General features: G+C 35.2%; 1 protein-coding gene across 2 annotated transcripts in view; it reads right to left on the minus strand.

Moving 5' to 3' along the window:
* The window catches only part of Ctl2 (Choline transporter-like 2), a 306,466-nt gene extending 285,406 nt beyond the window's left edge, over positions 1–21,060 (minus strand). The window contains exon 1 of one of the 2 annotated variants that reach the window (XM_075370072.1): positions 20,872–21,060. The gene's annotated coding sequence lies outside the window, so the exon portion shown is untranslated. Of the gene's footprint in view, positions 1–20,659; positions 20,815–20,871 lie in introns of those variants that run through there. The other variant, XM_075370073.1, reaches the window with a different exon arrangement.
* Between the last annotated feature and the right edge of the window lie 5,666 nt (positions 21,061–26,726).

The raw sequence follows: 26,726 nt of genomic DNA on the forward strand, positions 1-26,726 counted from the left end.
TACATTCGGATCGCGTATATTACAAAACAAAACCCGATCCGCTCGCAGGATGATAGTTAAATCAACTTTTACAAATTCCTTCAAAATTTATGGAATTTGAGGGGCTAATTTTGTTTAGTTTTATTCTTTTATAAATGTTATGATAAGCACTACTTATTCGGAGCGATGTACACACAAAATTAACATTTTATTAAAGGCAATAGATAAATTTCGGACATTACGTTTTCTTAAAAAAAGTATATATACAGCAGTTATCGTAGACATAAATAAATAATACGATTAGGTATCGAATTACATAGACGCATCTATATTTTTAACAGATTTAAAGAAAAGCAGGTTCCCAATTTGATTATAATTGCTTTTGTTTACTTTGCCGGCTGTAGGTCATCGCTGCTACAGTAGAACAATTATAAAGGAAAATTACGGAGATCGGCCGCATTTTGGGCATCGAGGGTTTGAAAATGTCGACGTTTCAAGACTCCGCTTAGTCCAAAAAATACTAAAAACGTTACCTACGAACGTATATGATGTACCTATCCGCGTACAAGCATACATTTTTATTATTATCTACGGACTGCTAAACGTAAATTCTTCTAAAGCGATTCAACGAATCTCAATAATCGGGGAAGTGAAGATATTAACATTTTGAAAAAAATCAAAGGGAGGAATAATTTTCGCCGTTTTCAATTTTTAACTTATAGAAAATTGAGCTTTAGTACGGTGAAAATGCTTATTAAAATATTTAAAATTCCAGAGTTTTAAGCCGATCGAATTTAAAATATATATTTATGTAGGAAACCTAAAATTAAATTAAATTTGTCATCGTACAAATTTTCATAAAAATAGGTTAATCCAGTCAGAAAATATCAAGCAAAACTAACCGAAATGCAAAACATTAGTCTTATTGTCCCGCATCATTGAAGTAAATCGAACAAATAACCGGGATTCGAACCCGGGACCTCCGGATGAAAAGCAGAGACGCTACCGTTCCGTCTCGGAGATCGGCTAATTACTCATCTAATTAATAACAAGATACGATTTCGAGTCCAGAAACGACAAAAATTTTCCGCCGTCCATTTACGGGGGTCTGAGTAACACCGACGTCATCAGAAAATACCTCGGCTACGTAACGGGAATTAAATTATGTGAAAACATTTACCTATCCTTTCATTAAATTTTGAAATACGGGACCCGTAAGTCCGCATCTCCAAGTCCCCTTTATTGATCGTGACCAAAATTAAACGGCATCGACATATTCAGACATCAACCCGACATATTTCATCAGAATCGGTCTATCGCATCTGGAGATATTTAGCAAATACATTATTCCGGATTTTTTCAATATTAAATTTGTATATTTTTGTCGAGGGTGTAATGTAACGTGAAGATCTGACGCGCAAAATTTTCGCCGATTAACATATAGCGTCAACTATATAGTCGGGCGATAAAATAAACTTTGGAAAAAACAAAAACAGTCGATTAACTAAACCGTCCTAAATAAAAATAAAATATTTCAAACTTTTTCCATTCTCCTTTAAATTTCAGCTTACTGACGGTAATTTTAAGTTTGACGCCGAATTCTAAAAGCGAAAAGTTAATCGAGAATAGAAAAAGTTTAATTTTTCCTTTTTTAGGTGATTTTGTGAATCGCTTTTATTTTTTCCAGAGAAGGTTCATTTAATCTAATCTTTTGCCGGTTTCATTAAAGCGGTTAATAAAACGACTTAGCTTATAAACGTTCAGGAAAAAAATCGATTAATTAAAAGAAAAATGATTAATGTTAATTATAAAATAGATAAAACTACAAAATTGTAGTTCGTCACGCAGATGAAAAATAATAACATTAAATGAATAAAAAATTATTTGATAACCCTAACTAATACCGTCAAATATTCTCAGTATTGTTTTTACAAAGTTTTAATTATATATATATATATTATATCTAATCAAGTAAATACATTTTTTATTAAAAAAGTATTTAATCTATTAGTATTATTTATTTTTAATCGTTAAATACTTTTTATGATTAACTAATTATTAAAATCATCATCACAGCTGCAAGTAAAACATACTGATGCACCTTGTTTGTAACAGACACTTTCCAGTAACAACCAAGTCGAATCTCTTCCGCTTTTGCAGTAACAGTATCTAAAAAATTTACCGATTCCTCTCCCGCGATACACAGTCAAATTATTTTTACCCTAACGACCTTTATTATTTTATATATTTATTTAATTTTTTTTATCGAAAGAAAAATAATTTTAAAAATATGTTACGATAATTTATTACGTGTAGACAACGCATTTTACGATTAACTTCGAACGATTTAAAAAGTAAAAACATAACAGAACGGCCCGCCAGCACATACGACTGCCTCCAGAAAGGAACGCATCGCTTTCTCCTAACGCTAGCACCGAATGGACTCCAGGGGACGGACCGAAGAGGAATCACGCCGAGAGTACGAAGCTCATATGCGCCTAGTCTTCCCACGATCAACCCCGGTCGACTATTTCTCATCGGTCTAAAGGACCGGAACGCAAGTACCGACTCCGCCGTAAATAAAACACAAAAATCGATAACCGCCGCTAAATAAATAACGACCCGCCAGATAAAAGAAACACAAAGCAGCAAGGGACGTTTGTCCAGGCTCTGCGATTAGTACGGAGATAATAAACTCTCGCTATTCTTACGTTCCGTTACGAACATCTGCTTTTACGGATAAAAACAGTTAGGAGGTTCACGATAACCCCTAACTCTTAATTCTTTGTAACAAGAAGTCTTAACCTAGTAACGTCTCATTAAGAGAAACAAATTAAACCGTTTGATTTAATTTGATAGTTTGAATCGATAAAAATTTATAGAATTGCTTTTTTTTAGAAACTAACTTGTATTTCACTCTACCGCTGTATTGAAAAGAGCATTCAACCTGAAACGAGCGCAAAACGTCGAGAAATATAAAACCCAGGGGAAGCTTATTATTTTATTTCGTGCAACCACGGACCGCGTTTAATACTTTACTTGGCGTTCCTCTCCTTATTTTTCTTCCCAAAACGTTTTAAGTCTCTTCTCTCTGCGGAATTTTTCTTGAATTCTTCTGTTACGTTTTGGAGCTTTTTCTCCGTAAAAAAAAATTCTGTTATTTCTTTAAATTTTTCTTTCTAGATTTCTTCGGAATTCTGTTATCACTCATCCTTAAAATTTGGCCTATGAAAGCCGATCTCCTCTCGTGTATTATTTTTGTTATTTTTAAAGCGTCTGGTAAAGCAGAAATGTGTGCGGGCGACATTTAAAAATGTAGTCGTTAATAGGAACAAAGATTTTCAGTAAAAATTTCTTTCTTTCTTTTGTTTATTTTTAGAAGGTCCATGTTGATCATCGTCAAATATTCTGCAACGAGCAACGCTTCTGGACGAACCCGCCGCATTAAAATGGCTTAATTTTGAAATAAATATATATTCGTTATTAATAACGATACTTCTGCTACGTTACACGATGTACTATAACAACAGCGAAAGTAAAAATAGAATAAAACAACGGTAATGAAATATAATAGAAAGTTAGATAACGAGTTAAATATTACGACGGAAGAATATTATAAACTACAAGCTGTAAAATTCTTATTTAAGCAATAAAAACAGAGGAAGTAAAGAAATAATAGACAAACAGAAGGAAGTAGAGAATTCATTCTAAAAAAAAATCTCCCATTGCATATTACAAAAAATTAAGCACGACTTTAAACCATGTATACCGATGGATTTGTTTAGACTGTATCTTTTATATGATTTTTTTTTAAGCCCTATATTTACGTATATATTTAAATTTGTGGGTGATTTTGTCATGTTACTTTGTCGTCAAAAAAAAATTCATGGAAAAGATTTATTTACACTATTAGAACCTTCTTTCTTCTTTCTTTTCCTGTTTAGCCTCCGGTAACTACCGTTTAGATAATTCTTCAGAGGATGAATGAGGATGATATGTATGAGTGTAAATGAAGTGTAGTCTTGTACATTCTCAGTTCGACCATTCCTGAGATGTGTGGTTAATTGAAACCCAACCACCAAAGAACACCTATTAGAACCTAATTCTGCGTAAAATGTATGACATTTTCCGATTTTTTTTTATCGGCGTGAAAATAGTAACAAAAAATGATTTATTAGGAAATTTTCGAAAAAGGAAAAATTTAAACAGTAAAGAAAGGTGACCAGGTATTAGTAGTAGTAGTAGTAGTAGTATCGGGGTCAAATCAGGTGATTTCAAAGCCGGGTGTCCTAAGGTTCAAATCCTAGTAAAGACAGTTACTTTTATATGGATTTGAACACTAGATCGTGGATGCCGGTGTTCTTTGGCGGTCGGGTATCAATTAACCACACATCTCAGGAACGGTCGACGTCCTTTTCTTTTTCCTTTTTAGCCTCCGGTAATTACTTTTCAGATAATACTTCAGAGAATGAATGAGGATGATATGTAAGAGTGTAAATGAAGTGTAGCCTTGTGCAGTCTCAGTTCGACCGTTCCTGAGATGTGCGGTTAATTGAAACCCGACCGCCAAAGAACACCGGTATCCACGATCTAGTATTCAAATCCGTGTAAAAATAACCGACTTTAGTAGAACTTGAAAACTGGAACTCTCGGCATCCAAATCAACCGCTAGACCAACCCGGTGGGTTAGGAACGGTCGATCTGAGGCCGTACAAGACTACATTTCATTTACATTCGTAGATATCATCCTCTCAAGTTATTAATACCTTACGGTGGTTCCGGAGGCCAAACAGAAGAAGAGAGTAATATAAGTGATCTGCTGTTTAGCAGATCCTTATACGGCATCGGCTGTCCGTTCTTTGTACCTGAATATCATCGAGCGGTTTTCGTCTTCATCCCCCTCTCCTATCAATCACTACGCCCTCTAAGACGACCTTTAACAAATAAGTCCTTCCAAAACGCACGTTACAGAAACCAAGGTCCATAAAAATATTATACTCTACCGTACGGTTAACCTAATCTTTTATTATCGTTTTACCGACTACAGAATCGATTAAACGATTTTTGAAACGTCCGTAACACTTTCTGTCAAAAGAAACGCATTATGGCATCTCGCGGATGTTTACTAATGAATCTGGTATTATTGGAATCGTCAGTGCAACGTCGATTAATAATAATAAAATCCGATACGACTACATACCAAAACTCCGATTAGGAACTAAAAATGTAATCTAAACGTTTCAATAGTACCAAGAAGAAAACGTTTACCTCGTGCAAACGGTTTTATATACGCAAGATTTTAAATATTTCGGAGAACGGATCGGCTGTAGCGCCCTCGAGATAAAGGCGATGGAAAAAATTAAAAACAAACTCCAACTAGCCTTTTGTATCGGCAAAAGCGTTTACAACACAACATTTCTATCCTGGAATGTAAAAATACAACAATACAACAAGGTAATCGAACCGAAAGCCCTGTGCGCAACGGAAGCATTATCCGTTACCGACTACGGTCCGATCGAAAGACTGCAGATCAAGTCTTCTTTCAACAATATAATCGGGAAAGAGATATTTCACTTCGGATAAAACGCTTGGAATTTCATGCAGAGTCACGGTCGATCATCAATTACGGAACAGAAATATAGGGTTACCGATAATAATCGACGGATGAAAATTCATCGTAATAGAAGAAAAACAAACTACGATATTTGATTTTCACAAGAAATTTATTTAAAAAGACAACGCCGTTTCGATACGCAGTACCTTCCTCGGGTGTTAGGAACAAAAAACGTCCGTACGTTTGTTTTCTCTTTGTAACACCCGAGGAAGGTACTGCGTATCGTAACGGCGTTGTCTTTTTAAATAAATTTCTTGTGACAATCGAGTAACACGATTTGTTAAAAAATAAGATTAGAGACGAAATTTTTAATTTGTTCAGAAACTAGCGTTTTATATTTCTTCTTTTTTTTGCACGCTGTTAAATGATATTTGAAATATAAGACCCCGATGATATTATTTGGAGCAAATTAGATAACCAAAATTTTAATTAAACGTCCTTTTTAGACGAAAACTTTTGGTATGCAGATCGAAATTCCTACAGTAAAAATTTGATATACCTATGAGCGACACGATAATATTTTAAATAAAATGCAAAATAAACTGCCTTCTGATATTTAACGAGAAAATAAAATAAAAGGCTTTTAAGAGAACTTTTCTAGTAAAGGAAACGGGATCGCGATCGATTGGATCACGAACGACGGGCCGGAACCCATCGATTAAAATAAATAATCGTATTTAGCCGCGGTTCTAAAAGATATTCAATGTACGAAGAGGAAGAGGAGAAGATTCTACGCTTTGCTACCGCTAGGAAAAAATCCTACTGGTGTATATTAAGTAACCGTCTAATATTATAACCTAGAACTATTTAAAGAATTTGAATTACTAATTGAGATCCGAAAAAAAACTTTGTAACGGCCAGAAATAGTTAAGGTACAATAATTCTTTAAGTTTACTTTTTTTTTGTTCATCACCTCTACTGTCAAACGATTTTGTTTTTCTTTTCAAATAAAAACGTGTCATTATTATTTTATTTTTACTATAAGGCATCGATAAAGATATAGCGTGACTATTATAATTTATATTTACTAATAAAAAAATTATTTTTTTATTGAAATTAATTATCTGTTAAAAGGTCGTTGTTATGTTTATTTTATCGTTTTAATTTGTTGTAATAATATTTAAAAAAAATAATAATGTTTAATTTACCGTTACTATTTGGCGATTAAATTACCGAGATTTTTATCATCCGATATGAGTTTTTAGTTTATCGCTAGTAATTCGGTGTAAAATAGTAAACGGTTAAAATCCCACAGACTAATTTGGGTACGACTAAAATATGTAAACGTTAAACGAAAAATTTCCATTAAATTTTAACATCGAGGAGCGTTTTATACTTAATTAAAACGACAATTATAATACGTAACGCGTTATTTATTGTTAACTATGACGATAAATCCGATATAAATCGATTAATAATATAATTAAAAATAATTATCGAGTTCGTCGTATTAACAGCCTTATAAAGCAAAAATTATTAGGCTGCCTATTAATTTTATATTAAATACCGGAACGCCGAGTGAAATTGATTGAGGATTTTTATTTTCCTCTAAGATTTAAAGTAAACTCGGTATTTCCATTACACCGAACGTTATTAAAATAAATAAATCCTTTAACATCTTTTCGACAGTTAAATGTAGAAAAAAAATTAATTTTAAGACGATCTCCTGACTCGAAACGATCTATTTTCGGCACAAGACCGCCACACCGAGAAGCCGTAATGAGGAAGGAGCACCTCAAAACTTTTAAACGGCGAGAGTAGAAACGTGACAAATCATTTTAAAGGGCGTTAATAAACAGAATTTTTGGCGTAAAAATATCGGCTACAACTCTAACCAAAACGGCAGCCGTTTAACGTTTGTCACAACAAGTTTCAAAACCGGTCTATAGTATACCAAGCGGTTTGAAACCGAAAAATAGATATAGTTTGGAGGTAGGAGGCTTTTTTATTTTTTTTTAAACTAATTAACCGGCGAGCAGTTGTTTAAGAGGTACGAACACTAGCTTTGAAAATATTTATGATAAATATCAAACGACTGGTATTTTTGTTAGGGTCGTTTTAACCCGATTTTTTAATTTTAATAACGTTTAAAATAATTTATCACAACTCTATTCTATCGATTAAGTCCCCGTCCCACGTTAGCTTGGGGGTTTAAAGGCTCATGAAATCTCAGATTAGCAGCGCATCTTAACATTTATTTTTATACGTTTAATTGTTCAAAACTTATTTAAGGATTCGCATATTTATTAATATTTTGTTTATAACATAGAATTTAAAAAAAAAAACGAAAAAAATTTAAAAACCCTGCGTTAAAATTAAATTTTTTTTTTTCAATTTTTCTTTAACTTTTGATTTCAAGAAATCTGTACCGAGTTAATAAAATTATAAGCAATCCTTAGTCTGATACCGACTTGAAAAAGTTGAAATTAAATAAAATTTTAAGAAAGATTTTGTAAAAATTTATTTCGCTTGGAAATCGATTTAATAATACGTTAATTTTTTATTTTTATTTTATTCGCGCCTTAAAAGTTTTATATCTGTTTAAAAATTTTACGCAAAAAAATAAAACGCTCGGAAGAAATGTAAAGATTGTAAACTCGCGTCTTCATAAAACGACGAAAACAATGTAAAAGGAATAGGTATTATTATTTCTTAAACCGACTTTTCAAATTACTTTTCTTAAATTTTCACGTGAAAATACTTTAAATATCAGAATAACATCGAACAATGTTATTCCAACGTAGTTAACAAAAATTAACCGGCGTTTTTACGAACGGTACATCTCGCTCGTTTTGCACTGAATTTAACAAAAAGAAAATAAATAAAAAATTATATTAAAATCAAGAGAAAAGGAAAACCGAAGAACAGTTCCAGAAAATTGACAGAAGAGCAAAAACAAGCGATCTAGTAAAAATGGAAAAGTAATGCGAACAACAGAAAGATGAAATGAGATTTAAAAAGGTCTAATCGAAAGAAGAAAATCAAATGACGCGTTTTTTTTAAAGACTTCACGTTCTAAGTAAAATAAACGGTCGTTAACAAAGGAGTAATACAGAGATGCAGTATTTCCGGACATCATATAATCGATTACACAGATGACTACAAGAATATTACTCAGACGCAAATCTGTAATTAATACAAACGCTGTTATTTGCAAACGATTCGGAAGTATTATCGGTGAAGAAAAAAATCAGGAAATTTCGAGGGAAAATAGTCGGTTACATCGAATAATAAAAGTTCGAAACGTAACTGTAAAGCAGGTGTCTACTTTTAATTATTTGATTTGCACTCTTACATACGACGGGGACACTGATACATAGGAAAATGAGCGTTCGAGACTGTAAATCGACCTGAAAAAATAAAATTACAAAACAAAATTGAAATTCTTTAAAACACTGACGGTTCCGATGCCGATAAATACGGAAGCGAAGTCTGGGTCTCGGATAAAAAAGAAAAGAAAGATTTAAGCAGCGGATTTGCCATTTTTAAAATCGTAAAAGACCGCTCCAGATTATAGATGAAATTATTCGGGCGGAACTCGGTTTCCGGCCTTTAATGACGGGTCAGAAAAGAGGGAGGGAGGAAGGAGCGTATCGAAAGAAAACTATCGGAAAGAATTCAGACAAAATCAAGCCGGATAAACCCGATGGCCGAGAGATGTCGACCGTCCAAGAAGACGGATTGAAATTTGAATTTAGGACCGGAACAGGCTGAAAGAAAATATGTTGCTGCAAGATTACTCGCTTTTTAAAAAATAGAATTTTTTCTAACAAAACTAATCGGTAACATCTTATTCAGCGGTTTAACCTCTGTCCGGTTTTTATTAATGGCCGTACGATTAACAACGCTAAAAGATTATTCCCGCTGCTGTTAATTACGGAAGAAATACGTTTTGGAAAAAATCATTTTGTTATTTTGAAAGCGAGATTTATAATCGACAGTTTTGGAGCGATAACATTTCGTCGTGCACTTAAACGACTAAAAATAAAAATAAAGTACACCGCTGAAATTTCGGTCACAATTGAACATAAATAACTTAATCGACCCGAAATTTGTTTAATTGTAATACTAATTTAATTCTATTATAAAATCACGTTTTTTCTTTATACTTTTAAAATATCTTTTTCTTGACAGCGGTCACTGCAGGACCGCGTAGAATAGTTCATTTCTGGTCGGTTTATTAGCTCTCCAATACTCCAGTCTTTTGCTGTGTTGCTTCCATCTTTCTTACGACCGGTTTAGATTAGCGCATTCTTTCTTCTCCTTCTGGATCCCTTTGAATTCTAAGATTTTTTCCTAAACACCGTTCTTTTAAATCCGTCGCGTTTACGTTCGCTATAGTTATGTCCGGCGTTTACGTTCGCTATAGTTAAAATTTGCCAGCCTCCGTCGCGCGAGCAGTTGCGTCTCTACCTTTCGTCCGGAGGTCCCGAGTTCTAATACCGGTCAGGCATGGCCGATTCACAAGCTACAAAATTGCCATTACATCTCACGTCTGAAGCGATGTCTAACGGTGGTCCCGGAGACGTCTTGTCACCAGTATATTGTCAAAAATTATCTTCGTAAATCTGTTTGAATCTATTCTTGTCAGACGTCCGCAGAACGCTCGCCTTCGCTTACGTGATTCTATATAACTCCCGGTAAAGTTCCTCGTTCTTCCTCATTCAAACCGTCGTTAGTTTTACTGGGCCCTAGGATTTTCCTTAGTATTCGTCTTAAAGCAAGTTCCAGTTTATCTACTTCACCTTGGTTCAGAGCTACGCATTCTGCCGCGTATAAAACTCCTGGTCGGAATACCATTGTATAGCGCTATATATATTACATTACATCACATTATAATATTACATTATTATACGATAATATTATTTTACTGTGATTTTGTTGAAACTTATAAAATTATAGAAGAACAATTACGAATCGGAGAAACGACCATATCTTTCGATGCGCCGCGATATTTCACGAGTTACGGGAAGTCAACAGCAAGGTTTTTGTTCCTTCATTTTTACATAAACAGCCGATACAATAGAGAACTATAAATGGGTTTAGCAGATTGAATACTGAACTGAGACATCACTTTCTGGCACCCCAACGTTGTTTTCTTTTCACAAATTTTTGGTTCCATCTGTTAGAAAACAAAGCCACGATTTGTTTACAATTAGTTTATACTCAGGTTCATTTTAGACATTAAAATTAAAATAATTTTCCACGTAAAGACAATATTTTTACAATGTAAAAGAAATTTTAGGAAGCTAACCGAGAGATGTGGCTGGCTACCGGCCAAATTAGGGCTCTAGGCGCTTTGATGGTGAACAGGTACTTGCTGGCATTCAGCGGCCTAGACGTGGCAGCGAATTGTTGTCTTTGACGAGATAAATTTAATTATTGATAGTCATATATGTTTTAGTAGTTGACGGGATGCGCTTACCCATTTTAGTGGTATATGACAAGTGGACGGTGGGACACGCAAGCGAGCGGTGTATGGTTCCACGCTTATTTCGCTCACGCTTTTAGGTTAGCTCTAGGAGCTAGTTAGGACGCCGGTCGATAAACTCTTTCGAGGCTCAGTAGCCGTTTGCGGCACAGACATTCGGTCTTATGCTTTAGGGCGCTCGAATGGGGTGGTGGCGGGAGAATTGCCACGCAAACCGGTTGTCTTTCAAGCATCCTGAAAAGATCACCGCCATATATTTGTTTAGGAGAGAGTGGCATGCTGGTAAGTGAAGACGTCGGTTATCGGTGGATTATTGATTTTGTAAAAGGGAAGAACGATTTTCTGTCAAATTCTGTTTGAAAACGGGAAATCAGCTTCAGAGATTTATGAACTCTTAAAAACAGCTTTTGGGGATAAACGTCTAAGCCGGTCAAATGTTTTTATTATCTTGTTAGACAGATTCAAAGATGGCCGCGAATCAGTCGAAGATGACCCCCGGTCCGGTCGGCATTCCGCTTCAAAACCGGCGAAGACAGTTGGCGATTTAGTGCGCTATGACCTTAGACTTACGGTCGACTATCGGAAGGTTGTCGATGAACTGAACTTAAGTTTCTCCGGTCATTTTAACCGAACATTTGAACACGTCTGCGAAATTCATTCCGAGATTGTTGTCAGACCAGAAGAAACAACACCGACTTGAAGCGGCCCAAGAACCGATTAATCGGGCCGAAATTGACCCGGATCTGTTGAAAAGATTAATTACTAAGAATCGTGGGTTTACGGGGACGATCCGGAAACAAAGGCACAGTCATCGCAGTGGAAGGAGCCAAATTCGCCACGACCGAAAAAAACGCGACAAGCGGGTCGAATGTGAAGACCGTGTTTTTTTTTTCGTTTGTGGGTGAAAAACGCCTGGGCGTTATCATCGCCCGGAATTTTATTAATAAAAGGGTAAAATAACTCCAAAATAATAAAGTTTATAAGGTGTAAAAGTAATATTAATCATATAATAAGAATTTATTAAAACAAGTCAAGAAGGCAAAATAAAACTCAAAACTAATACCACAGACGAAGCAGTTAATATAATCGAATAAAAAAGCCATATAAAAGTTACCTAATTCCGATGGGTTGTGCAAAAGGTTCCCTCCCCGGATAGTAAATTTAAATACATAGAACCAAAAAAAAAATTGAAAGTAAAGGTTAAAAATTATTAAAAAACTCTTCTAGCATAAAAATATACATGATAATATTAAATTATTTGCAGTACTATGCAAAAAGAGAAACATCTGGTCCAAATTTCGTTATTATCGTACAAGATATCACGGATAGACAATGTTGGTGGTTTTCTTCGATTCTACGGGTATGGAGCATCACGATTTTTCCCCTAGGGGGCAGACAGTCGACCAGGAATAATGTAAAAGAGTCCTGGCGTACGTGTGAAAGTGTACGGAAGAAAAGGCCTGCAGTCTGGCGAGATAAGTATCGGGTCTTCCACCACGACAATCCACCGGCTCGTCGTGCGTTCTCTATTACGGGATTTTTGGCCAAATTCCTCTGGTTCCGTGGCACTCTTAATTTCTCTGATTTAGCCCCTGACGACTTCTACCCGTTTCCTAAATTGAAATTTTCGCTGAAAAGGAACCGATTTGACTCGATCGAAACATCCAGGCAAGTAGGAAAGGGTTCTTAACACATTTATCAAAGAAAATTGCCAGCAATGCTTCCAAACGTGGATACACCGTTGGAGTCGGTGTATTCAGTCAGAAAGCGACTACGACAATAGCCTGTAAATACTGCCATTTTTAAATTACAAGCCCAGTTTTAAAACTATAAAATTCTTTATATGTTTACGATTTCGTTATCTTAGCCTAAAATATAATCATTTACAAGTAAAAAAAAAAAAATCTGATATGGACACCACATGACTTCCTTGTACGGCTATTAAATTACATATACACATTTTTTTCTGTACTTAGTTAAACTTATTTCATTTGAAAGTGAGATACGATCCTCCCATTCTTTAATAAAGCGGACAGTTATACGATTGCTGAAATATTAGGATAGAGTAAAAGTCCCAGTCAGTATTATTCGTAACTTCATGAGTGCCTGATTAACAACGGTTTTAGATTTCTGGTGTCTCGTATAAATAAAATTTAACAATAATTAAACTATTCCGTTTAGTGCACTCCTGTTACAAATGTTAATTTCGACCTTACGGTGTAAAATATTCCATAATTATTATTATTGGATATTTTGTGAATAATCAAAAATGAGAAAGAAAGAATCATACAGGAAAAAGAAAGGTAACATGAAGAAATATATCTCAAAAAAATCTGATTTGGACACCACATGACTTACTTGTACGCCTATTAAATAAATTACATATAAAAATTGTTGCTGCAGTTCATTTAAACTTATTTCATTTGAAAGTGAGATACGATTCTCCAATTCTTTAATAAAGTGGACGGTTGCACAACTAATGAAATATTAGTTTTTTTTTATTAACATCAAATATACGACTATTAATTCAACAATCTTACCTGAAATATTAGGATAGATTATTAGGTAATAAAGTCCTTTTATTACCCTATAAATAAATTGTTTACCAAATAATCCGATAATAAAAACTGATTATTCTACACCGTAAGGACAAAATTACTATTTGTAACCGGTATACAGAAGTTCGCTAAACAGAATAGTTTATATTACCTTTTATTTATACGACACACCAGAAATCTTGTGCGTGTTACGCACAAGTGAAAAAATACTTTCAACAGTCACTTTAAATTGAATGCCATTCAAAAATGTATTTTATTTTTCTGTCAAATAATTAAATAAAATGATTTTTTTAAAAAGAAATATACAATTTTTATAAGAATTTCTAAGAAAATCAAAAAATACTCGTAATAAGATTCTAAATTATAATTTTCAATTAATATTAATAATCAGACGTTTCACCAAATCTATTGTTTTTATTTTATTTTACTTATAATTTTATTTCGCTAATAATTTTTTTCATCGATGAAGTATTTATTGTAAAACATTTTTTAAAACCACGGGTTAATTAAATCAACATATTTAAATAAAAAAAAGTTAAAAAAAAAATAAAAAAGAAGAAAAGGAGATGAAGTCTGATTTGAACCGACGTGCCTTCCTTTAAGACCCAAATATTTCATTAATTAAAATTTTAATTTTAATTCCGACTGCAATCAAAAAGGGAGGTGCATAACTACATGTAACAACAGTACTAAATCCAAAATTTCAACATCCCACGGCCAATCGTTTTTAAGTTATGCGAAATATGTACATACGTACAGACGTCACGCCGAAACTAGTCAAAATGCATTCACGGATGGTCAAAATAGATATTTCCATTGAAATCTGAAAACCGAAATTTTTGGGGATCGCAATACTTCCTTTACTTCGTACAAGGAAGTAAAGAAGAAAAAGATATCCACCTATACGGAATTCAAAATCGTGCTACGCAACGCGAGTTACTTTCGCGTAGCAAACAGAACGATTCGGTCCAAAAGAGAAAGGATCTTAATATGAGTCTGTTGTCATATTTAACGACAATTTAACTAAAATAAAAGTTTAAAATTTTCTTTTAAGTAATCAATATTATTCTATCGACGATTATAAATAATAAAACCGAATCTTGTGTGAGGTTTATAACCTCTTATCGAGTTTGTAAGAAAGAAAAACCTGAATTTCCTGATCCTCGTTTAGTCTGTACCTACAATATGCGCTAAAATAATTTCAACTAACGGCTTAAAAATTATTGTAATATTTTCTAACAAGTTTATTTAACTAAATATCATAACATACATTTTCATATTAACAAAGATTCAAGAAATCAAGTATTTAGAAATAATTACGACCGTACTAAGCGACCTTGTATTATTACTATCGTAAAACAAACTCGTAGAAAAATATTAATTAGACCGTCAGAATTTATTTTTTTCTAAGTAAAATTTATCCGACGGCACTTGGGTAATTTTCCGTTTTCTTTTTATTAGCGCGTAACTAGAAGCACATAATTTTTCTCATTTTCGGGAAAGTAGAATTTACGCTGATAGAATAAAAATTCTAACATCTTGTTCACCTAACCCTATATCTCTGCCGAATACCGGTTCGGTTAAACGAATTTTTATACGTCTACGTCGTCTTTTTTTGGACCTTTTTCCCTATAAATTTAAGCACGGCTTAATTTTTTCCTTTCGGTTATGTTGATACGTACGATTCGTCGGTACACTGAATCAACATAACGTAAGCGACCGTAATCTACGCTCGTTAATCTCGTCTAGTTAACGTTAAATACACAAATTAAGGCACTCCTTCGGACTTTCCCTACTCCAATATTTGTATATTTTTTACTTCCTTGTACGAAGTAAAGGGAGTATTGCGATCGCGAAAAATTTCGTTTTCAGATTTCAACAGAAGTATCCATTTTGACCATCCCTGAATACATTTTGACTAGTTTCGGCGTGATGTCTGTACGTACGTATGTACCTCTCGTAACCCGAAAACGATTAGCCGTAGGATGTTGAAATTTTGGAATTCGAACGGTTGTAACGTCTAGTTGTGCACCTCCCCTTTTGATCGCAATCGACTGAACCAAAAGCGTCCAAAAATCCCCAAACATTTGGATTTTGGACATTTTAACTGCAACAATAAGCCCTCATGAGAACTTTTCAATGATATATGATAAGCGATACTTATATTCATCGGTTCTAGAGTCGTAGCCGAATGGAATTTTAATTAATGAAATATTTGGATCTCATAAGGGGAAGGCGCATCGGTTCAAATCAGATTTAATCTCCTTATTTTGTTTTTAACTTTTTTTTAAATTTAAATATATAGATTTATTAATAATTATTAACCTCCGACTGTAAAAAAGTTTTACGATAAATAATTATTCAATAATAACACAAAAAAGGATCAAAGTTATTATCGGAATAAAATTTTATGTACTTTTCATTTAAAAAAAAGTGTATATGTAATTTAATAGGTGTACAAAGAAGTCATGTGGTGTCCACAAAAGATTTGGTGAAACGCCTGATTATTCGTTTTTGTTAATGTTACATCACAATAATTTAAAAAGACATAGTATTAGACAGATATAAGACTTACGTTTATTTAAAGAGCAATAAAGGGACTTTTACTCAATCCTAATATTTCATGTAAGATTGTTGAATTAATAATCGCATAAATATTTGATATTAGTAAAAACTAATAATTCAGCAATCGTGTAACTGTCCACTTTAAAGAATTGAAGGATCGTATCTCACTTTCAAATGAAATAAGTTTAAATGATTTTACTTTTAAGAATGTGTATACGTAACTTAATAGGTATACAAGAAAGTCATGTGGTGTCCACATCGCTGTTTTTTAAACGATATATACTTGTAATATTGTGCAATATCAGAATTCATTAAAAATGCATGTGTTTTAACGATTAGATAAAATTATTTTAGAAAAACGATAGTATAAATTATTAAAAATTCATATAATATTTTTTTGAATAATACATTTATTATAAATCAGAATTACATTTACTACGACAAACCCGATACAATAATTATTTTAGTCAACGATAATTAAACTACTGGATAAAACACGCTATATTGAAGTACCAAACTGAACAACTCTTCCTCATCGTTATGCGATGACGTCGTAGAAATTCACACGAATAAGAATCCAACAAACTCTGTTGCCATCATTAAAGATCGCAGCATTGTCGTATATAATTTGTATATTAACGTTTATTAGCCGAGGTTAGCGAGCGTAGATCACGTTTGGTTAGGTTACCGTTCAAAAATATAGAAACATTTTGCGGGGAAAATTCCGAGAGAACCCGAATTATACGTAACGCCTTATAACTATATAACACGAAACTAAACTAAATACTATAATTATTAACGATATTTAAAAACGGCACTTATATTGGAGTTATTATTTTAATAACCGACTTCTAAAGAAAAATCTTTAAGCCTGGCAGTCCTACAGCGGTCGAAATGAGCCTTCGACCGGTCAAAAGGTGAAGGAACGTGAAGCTAAACCGCAAAAGTCTGAACGTAACGCAACGACGGTAAAAGATGAACTAGGGAAAATCCCCGTTCAGGAAATCGGCAAAGAAGAGGGCGCGATAACGGTCGGAAAAGAGAGCGGTGAACAAGCGTCGATGGAGCCAGCGAAAGCTCGGGGCCTTTAAAAGAGAGGGCGAGCTGGTTTCAGCGGGCAGTGCATCGAGCTTAGACTGCGATGCTCACCGAAACATCTACGTCGGTATCATCTGACGCCGGCAGCTAGACATCGTCCGTGATTTACCGGGAAGGGTCGGAAGATTCCGTCTTAGAAGCCTCAGACACCCTAGAAACAGAGGCCGTCAGGAGGTCGGTCTAAGGATAAACCTAGGCGATAGACGGTATAATTGTATTTTTTTTTGGCGAATTTTCATTACGGCGAGTTTATAAGAATCGCGGGATTATTATTTTGACAGGTACAACAGTTCTTTAAAATGGATGTCTGTTTTTAAGCGGCAAGGGCCTCTTGTCATCTCGCGTTTCTTTTTTGGGGTTTTAATATGCCACGATAAGTATACTTTTGCACGTTCTATCCGTCAGGACTAGTGTTCTGACTAGGTAGATAAGGGAAGGAAAGTATTTTTTTTGTTTTTAGTTTGGGAAAAGGGCTAATGACCCCCAGCAGTCGATGTCCGTAATCCCCAACAAAATAAAAAAAAATGAATTATCTTGTCGCCTATCGGTAATTGTACGATCGACAGTGAATCTATTACTTTCTATGAAATTGAGATTATTCCGTGAAATAATACTTCTACGGATATTTTATTTATTCGTTTAAAACCGAAATTCTTTGGCTATGCGAGCGACGTATTTTGTAAAGAACTATTTTTTTATGCGCATTTAAATTTTTTTCAGCCGTTTTTAAATTTAAAGAGTATCTACATTAAAAAAATAAAAATATATTAAAAGCTACCGTCTTGGATCTTTAATTTTATATAATTACCGAATCGAATCGTTCTAATATGACATAAACAAACAAAAAACGGTATTACTCTGTACCCGTCAGAATAAACTATCTATTTATTAAGTTTCAAACTCATCGGCTAGCCTAGAGCGCGTTAAGCCGGTAACAGGAAGACCGATGAAAAGCAAAATATTAGTTCTAATATTATTATTACTATTATTTTGTCTTTAAATAATTTTATCAGATCGATATTTGATCTTTTCATATTTTCTCGAATAAAATTAAATTCAAACTTAAAAATACATATTTAATCGTAAAACGCGAATTAAGAATCTAAAATAATAGAAACAACCGATGACGGTCTGTCTAGCGGACGGGATGTACAAAGAGAAAAAGAGTAGATGAAACGCAGATATAACAAAATGCTTACTTTCCTTTAATAAATTACTTTTTTAACGAGTTTGATCGTAGTAATACAAACCGTAATTTCTTTCCCGTTTTTGTTTGCTTCTAAAAAAATTTACGAATATTTTTTTACAATAATCGATTACAATTACCGAAATCAATAAATAAATGCAGACGCAGTTTGGCAACAGGAAGGGTATATTAATTTGTTGTTAAACACTAAATCTATCGTTCTTTCTTTCGGTGGAGACGTACGTACATAAATCATATGAAATAGAAGCATCACAATTCAGAGTTGCTTTCTCCGATAGGAATGATGTTTTCATTATTCGGTCAGAATCCGTAAAGAACGAAGCGACGGTGTCACTTTTCACTGCTGAACTCTTTCTGATAGAACTGATCGATGAATTTTTAAATGATATTAATTAAAAAAAAAAAAACTTGAATTTTCTGCATCTCAGTTTAACGCCTCTACATATAACTCTACAGACTATATGCATTTAATTTTGTAAGATTCTTATGTTAGGTTCATGCTGATGATAAACGAATATAATCATTTACTAAATAATAAGTTAGGTTGTATGAACAGTAACTTAGATAATCCGGTAATCTCCGGAAATCGGCAGTTTTTACGATTACGATTCACAACCGCGCGTCTCTATTCCTTGATTTTCGTCTTTGCCCTAGATAGATTTTTATTTTAAATACTAATAGGATTTTTGTTTCGGATACTACGCCGTACGCTTTTCAAATATTAACGACCGAATTATGCAAAAAAGGCTCGGTAAAAAATTTGGGCCGATTTGACCCCCTTGATAAAATTACCTTAAAAATTAAAAAAAATTAGAAAACGATATTTAAAAGGTATAATTTTAAAAAAATTCTCAGTAAAACATTTCGTATCACAAAAACCCCTCGATGAAATGACGTTTTTATTTTCAAAATTATACTGTATTTTGAGTATCAATGTTAAAAAAAGAAATTGGTTTTCGTTTGACCCCCTTACAAGAGTACAAAAAATAAAATTTTATATCTGGTCCCACGGAACTCCTGTTTTTAAAGAATATTCTCGTACGGCATACATCAATACTACATAGTTTTTGGAGTTTAACCTTGAAAATTAAAGTTTAGAAAAATTGACTTTTAAATACAGATCGCGTTCGTCCCCTTATTTTTTTTTTGGGGGGGGGGTTAAATTTATTTATTGGAGTAATTATTTACATCAATAAGTCGGGCCAATTCGATATCGATTTGGCCCGACTTATTTTCTAATAACAAAGCTAGAAAATTATAATTTACTAAAAATTAAATACGGGTATCGATGATGGTCCGACGGGAATCGAAAATCCGGTTGAAGCTAGCATATGTTTAACACAAATATCTCAATATTTGTGTCAAATTTCAACTTTTTTCATCGACGGGTTTTCGAGATACGAGGCAAAAACGTTTTAGAAATAATGTTGAATATTCCCCGACCCCTCATCGACTTAAAACTTTGGAATATTAAATAACGTAGACTCTTCGTCGTACTAAACCTCGAATTTCTAAGACCTCTATAAAAATGACGAAAATCTTTAATTCTCCATCTTTTTTTATTTTGTCTACAGTTTAATGCCTCAAAAGCAAACGCCTCGTGCATAGAAATATTGCGATTCGATTTTTACGAATTTATGTCCAGCCGGTCTGGACATATTACTATTCTACATATAGGCCGTGACACGTACGTACGAAAGTCTTCAGAAAGTTTCTATAACATTTTGTCTTTTTTTTAGCTTAGGGGGGTCTCGAAACGTTAAAATGTGCAAAACCCATATCCAGAATGTTTTCCGATCGACATACTTTCCCTTTAGAGGTGGAACCAGGAAAATAATAATAAAATTAAATTACTTGTAAAAATTAAACGAGTAATTTACACGACAAGCCTTAAATTAAAACGCGCTACTGTATAGCATTAATGCGATTAACGAATCGACATTCGTTACGTAACTCATCGCAAAAGATAAAGTAAGATCGTAATCGAAACGCCGACGAACGAAACGGTTACGTACAGGATTTTTTGTTAAAATAAAATAGGATATCGAAACCGCATCTGTAGGTTAACGCGACGGTCTGATACAGGTATTTTCTATACCCGTGCGGTAAACGACGACGTCTCACAAGTAATACAAACAACGGGAGCACAGTAAATTACAAATAAATAGTAGTTTAAATGAAAATATTTAACAGAATGCTTCACTTACAACGTTTCGTAGAACTACTGTGTAACTACTCATTCGAGGCTATTAATATAAACAATATATATATATATATACACATATATATATTACACGTCACATTTCTTAAAACGTTTAGACAAATAATTCATCCGAGTAATTAATGTTAGATAAGATAAGATAACACGATTATTTATATAACTAAAATAAAATATTATCGAATAATATATATATATTACCTAATTATATAACCTGTAAAATATATCACAATATGTTAAAAAAATAAAAACACTATCGCACAATAATACTTTTAAGACAGAACATAACGGAGAACACCGTCCACGCGATAGTTTACCACCGGCTTATTTCTAAGCGTCGACTGCAAACCGTTCATACACACGTCGTATTCCTAGTCGCCGTTGCACGGATCCGTAATCAGCTGATACAAAATAAACCCCCACTACCGGACGGCCTGCTGCAGCAAGCGCTCCCCACCCGTTACTCTATTCAACAGTGCAGCGCCTACCGTCACACTAATATATCATCCGCGGAGAGTATTATTGTTGTAGAACGAGTTTACAAGGTCTTTCTCATAAACATAAACTTACTTTAATTAACGGAAGTCTTTTTTTCTGAATATATCTTTACGCGTATCGTCTGCATAATATTTTTAAATAATACCTACATATTATTTTCAACTATTATTAGAGAGAAAAACCTAGTTTTTTTTATAAATATTCCATTTCCTTTTTCCGTAATAAAATATATGACGCGGAAAATATCTCTCAAAATATTAATTGTACACCGTTAATCCCACCCGGTCTTTATTATCACTGTGCGCGGGTAAACCGTCTTACGTACCGACCAAAATCGCTTCCGTTTAGAGTAATTAATGTTATCTTCATTACTTAGTCGATCAGAGAGAAAATATAGTTCGAAGGAATTAATATCCGCTGGCATTTCAACGGGTTTCTTATGAAAATAGGCTAAGCGACGGGAAGTGTCATTTCACTTTTCCAATTTCGCGATCGACTTTCGATTCGTGTCAGGCGACCTACAATTTGTTCTGTCGCATCGCTACACATTACGCTTAATTTCTTTTTATTATTTCTTAATATTTTGTACCCCCCTCCGATTCTAAAATTATTGTTAAACGATTTACCGATCGGCTGTGTCGTATAGTTTCCTCGAGAACTGTTTAACCGCCTTGAAATACGTTGTAATATTGAATGTATTAATTTTTTATTATTTTTTTAAATAAGATGAGAGTTGCAGTAAATAGTAAGAGGGTAGAAATTAATACGAACCTACTGTTTATTAAAAAAAAAAAATTCGACCCGGTCTAAAAATGTTGTGTATAATTTTTTTATTTTTTTGAAAATTCGACTAGTATAAATCGTTTTTCTTTCCAAATGAGGGTGACGTCAGGATAAGAACGGTTTCAATTTTTATCACAATAAAGGAGACGCATTCCTACCCCCAGAAAGACCGGCGATATTGTTATCGGCTTTCTTAAAAATTCATAAATTAATCGCCACTATTTTCATGAAAGTTCTCAAAAATTTAAGTTTTTATGGAAATATAAAAAATAATCGGGGTCTTCACCGACTTCATAAATTTTTTATCACATCATATTTTATTACACCTACAAGCTGCAGGGCGTGCCTACGGCACGCCTCAGCAGCTAGGCCCTTCGGGCAAGTCGCCCTGGCGGGCAGCGTCTCGAAATGGGATTATTAGGTGTCCGATATTAACCCGCCGGATCGGTCTAGCGATTAACGCGTCTTCCCAAATCAGCCGATTTGGAAGTCGACAGTTCCAGCGTTCAAGTTCCTAGTAAAGGCAGTTACTTTTATACGGATTTGAATACTAGATCGGGGATACCGGTGTTCTTTGGCGGTCGGGTTTCAACTAATCACACGTGTCAGGAACGGTCGACCTGAGACCGTACAAGACTACACTTCATTTACACTCGTAGATATCATCCTCATTCGTCCTCTGAAGTAATACCTGAACGGTAATTCCCAGAGGCTAAAAAAAGTAAAGATGTCTAAAATTGATTACTTCTTGTGTAAAAATATTATTTTTTGAACGATGAAAATTTATATAAGGAAGTTTAATTAGAAATTTAACTCTAATTGATACTAACCAATCGGGATTCTTCGCTAGCGATCGGTATATTACGGTACCTATTTTTTGATTATAATTCATTATTTTATGAAAAAAAAAACCATCACAAATATATAAAATATTAAAACACAACTTTTAAATCAAACGCGTTAAAAAGTAAAAAAATAATTTTCGGACGGTATCTCAGAATGGATTTGACAGCAAGCTTAGATGATATGTAAGATTATAATCTTACTTATAACCATCACAGCTTCCTGTCAAATCTATTCTGAGACACCGTCCGGAAATTATTTTTTTACTTTTTAACGCGTTTGATTTAAGAGGTGAGTTTTAACATTTTTTTACGTATTACATATTTTATATATTTATTACATATTTTTTAATTTTTACTTTTTAGTCTTCGTAAGTTTGTACTTTACAGCTACGCTATTGCACAGGTTTGGGCGTATTTAGCGAAAGATCAGACCGGTACGTAATACGACGGGTGAGTGCGATCAAAATATAGTGCTAAACAATTTAACTTTCGGATAACCAAGATCCGGTCGATCCAGAGTGCACCCGATACGTTAAACTGTTAGCGCTCGACCTGCTGATACGTACGCCGTTTGAATCGTAAAAATCGGACGAGCGGTTGCCGAGATATTACGGTAGCATCCCTTCCCCGATTTCCGAACGTCTCCCCGGACATTTGAAAATATTATCATCCGACGGGTGCCGCTGAGACCGGATAGGGAATCGGCCAGGGAGCTCCGAAAAATTTTTTCAGAGCATTAGGACCGGCCGTTTTGGAGATATTTGCGACTTTCGTCCGAAAATTCGGATCCGGTTAAAAAGTACTAAATTTTCCCAAGACTTCGACATATATGCGTACTGACATGTTTTCCCATATATTTCGATATATAATGATATAATAAGTATACACGTGACCACCACGAGACGTGTACTAACGAATCGGGATTTTCCGCTAGTAATCGGTACGTTCCGAGACTAAGATACAGGGTACGCACGCACAGGCTCGCGTACAAATGCCGTTTAGTAGATAGGATATGAATCGCCGTTTCAAAACGGTCTTTTCCGTGAAATTGCAAATTATAGTACGCGTATTAGGATAAAAAAGGCGTACCGTTCCGTTAAAGGCTTACAAACAAAGCGAATCGAAAAAACTGGTTCCCTTCATATTTTCCACAGAACCGAATATAACTGTCGACTCTCTTAATCTTAATTAGACACGACTTCAAAAAAAAAGTAATTCAAAGAATCGATACGGTATCGGTTTTTTTCTTATCGATCTATATTTGTTTTAAAATTTTTTAGTTTTAATTTTTTTGTATGAATAGCCTATGAAAAAAATTACCGAAAAAATGCATTTCTATAAAAATAATTGATTAAATCCACAGAATATTTTTTTCACAATATCAAACCGTTTTTAATTAGAAAAACCTTTAAAAAAAATCTGAATAACAGGGTCAAAATTGCGATGAAAAGTGTAAACAGAAGTAACAGAGAGATAAAAGTATATTTACATCTCCTTTTCTAAACTTTAATTTTTCTATTTTTTTTTTTTTCATACGATGGTGATAACAATAACGAATTTTTTAAATTTAAATCTTCCGCTTATGATAAAGGAAGTAATACGGTTAAACTTCCTCTACAAAATAACAAAATCGCGTAGATTGATATAAAAAGTCTTCTTTTTTTGAAGTCGGTTAAAAAAGCCTACATAATTATATATTATTCCTAATGTGTACTTTGCAATCCGTTCAACTAGTGAAGAATAAACGACCTGAAATATACGGACCGATGAGATGAGCATATGTGACGTGCAAATGAAGTGTAGTCTTGTACAGACACAGGCCGACCATTTCTGAGACGTGCGGGGTTAACTGAACCCTAACCGCCAAAGTACATCGGAATCCGCCGTCTAGTATTCAAATCCGTATAAAAGAAAATAACGTTTACTAGGATTTGAACGTCAGATCGTGGATACCGGTATTCTTTAGCGGTCGGGTTTGGATTAACCACACGCTTCACGAACGGTCGACCTGAAACCGTACAAGACTACACTTCATTTACGTTCATACATATCATCCTCTGAAGTATGTGCGGTCGAGACCGCAGTTTAGAATCTGTGGCGACTTACTAGGCGTTCCTGGATACTCTGTTTCCAGATGCTCCGGAGAGTGAAGCAGAAGTCGGCGTCAGGACAGGTGAGAAATCATTTCTGGCGTGCGAGCTGTGGATACCGTAGATATAGACCGAGTGGTTACTCGAATGGCACTGAGAAAGGCACCGGGGATCGACCGGCTTGACCCGGATATTTTCTATCATCCGCTGTCTGTCATAAGACAGCCGCTTGGCAGGCTGTTCTCGAGGTGCCTAAGCTGGGGCTGCTATCCGGCTGCTGGACGGTGGCTTTGGTGAAGGGGCTCTTAAAATCAGGAAAGGAGCCTAGTGAGGTCAGTAGTTATCGATCCATCAGCCTCTTGCCGGTTATCGGTAATTTGCTGGAAAGGCTGGTTGTGGAACGGCTCTGAGAAAACATCGATATGAACTGTTTTCTAAATCGAGGCCGGTGTGAAGGCCAGGGGCCAGGATTGCAATCTTAAATGCTCTTGTGGAGGTGGAAAGCGCCGACTGTAAATATGTTTTGGCAATCTTTATTGACATCGAGGCGGCATTTCCTTCCTTGTGTTGGAGTTCTGTCTTCTACGAGTTGGAACGCCGCAATGTTCCCGTAGCCCTACAGGCCGTAGTACGCGACTACTTGTCTAACCGCACGGCTCTGTTTAAAGATGCGCACCTAGTTGTAAAAAAATCCGTCACCGCGGGAAGCCCGCAGGGTTTAGTTCTCGGTTCGTTGCCGTGGAAGCTGGTCTTTGACGTATTTCTGGTATTAACATTCCCAGAAGGGGTCACGGCCCAGGCTTTCGTCGATGACCGTCTCCTATTAGTTCGTGGTAACTCACGACGGCAGCTAGAAGATCGAGCGCAGGCGCCTTTATCAACCGCAGAGGGCAGGATGGACATTCAAAATTGAAGGATTTCTTGGCTCTCCCGATCGATTTAGCGGTGAAAGTTCGGGCAGCCATGTGGAAATTGCGACGAGGTATTTGGAATGCGGTTTCGAGCCGGGCCAGTACCGGAGCGGAACGGTGATCACAATGCACCTGATCTACATTTCGTTCGGTTGCCTATCTTCCGCCTGCGGAAGAGGCTTCAGAGCCTCGCGGTGGATACATGACAGCTGGAATGGGACACCACGACTAATCCTAAAAACAAGAAAAAGATCCTTGTACAAGTTTATACGGGATCTGGGGGACCTCGAGCTCGTTTTTAAGGACAACGGGTGCTCAGATGCTCACCAACCAATATTTGTTTCGGTTCCGCCTGGCAGCTGATGAGCTGTGCTTCTATGGAGAGATCCTGTCAAATGAACACCTGATGTTTGACTGCCCTGCTGTTAGGGGGGGGGGGCAGAGACCGGGGAATCCTGGAACTTAGAGGTCAAGGGGAAACTTGGCCGCTCACAAGCGGCGAGAGCCGCATTGTCGGACCGTGTGGGAGGTGTTCCTTGAAGCGATTGCTTTGTTCAACCGACATCAGTAGTTTACCTAAGGGAAAAGACTCCTATCACGCTGCTGTGGGAAGCTAATCTAGAGTCATATATGGCCGACCACCAGCCAATTAGGGCTCCAAGCGCTTTAATATAGTGGACAGGTACGGCATTCAACGACCTAAGCACGGCAGCGAATTGCTGTCTCCACGAAATGAATTTCATTTTATGAATGTCGTACATATTTTTAGTAGTTGACGGGGTGCGCCTACCCGGTTTAGCAAATATATGAGAAGTGAGCAGTTGAGACACGTAAGCCGGTGGGGTATGGCACCGCGCTTAGTCCGCTCACGCTGTTAGGTAAGCTCTAGGTACTATTTAGGATACCTGTCGCTAAACTGTTCGAGGCTC

Source organism: Lycorma delicatula, chromosome 7 (assembly GCF_047948215.1).
Source record: "Lycorma delicatula isolate Av1 chromosome 7, ASM4794821v1, whole genome shotgun sequence".
In the NCBI taxonomy this organism is placed as follows: Eukaryota; Metazoa; Arthropoda; class Insecta; order Hemiptera; family Fulgoridae; genus Lycorma; species Lycorma delicatula.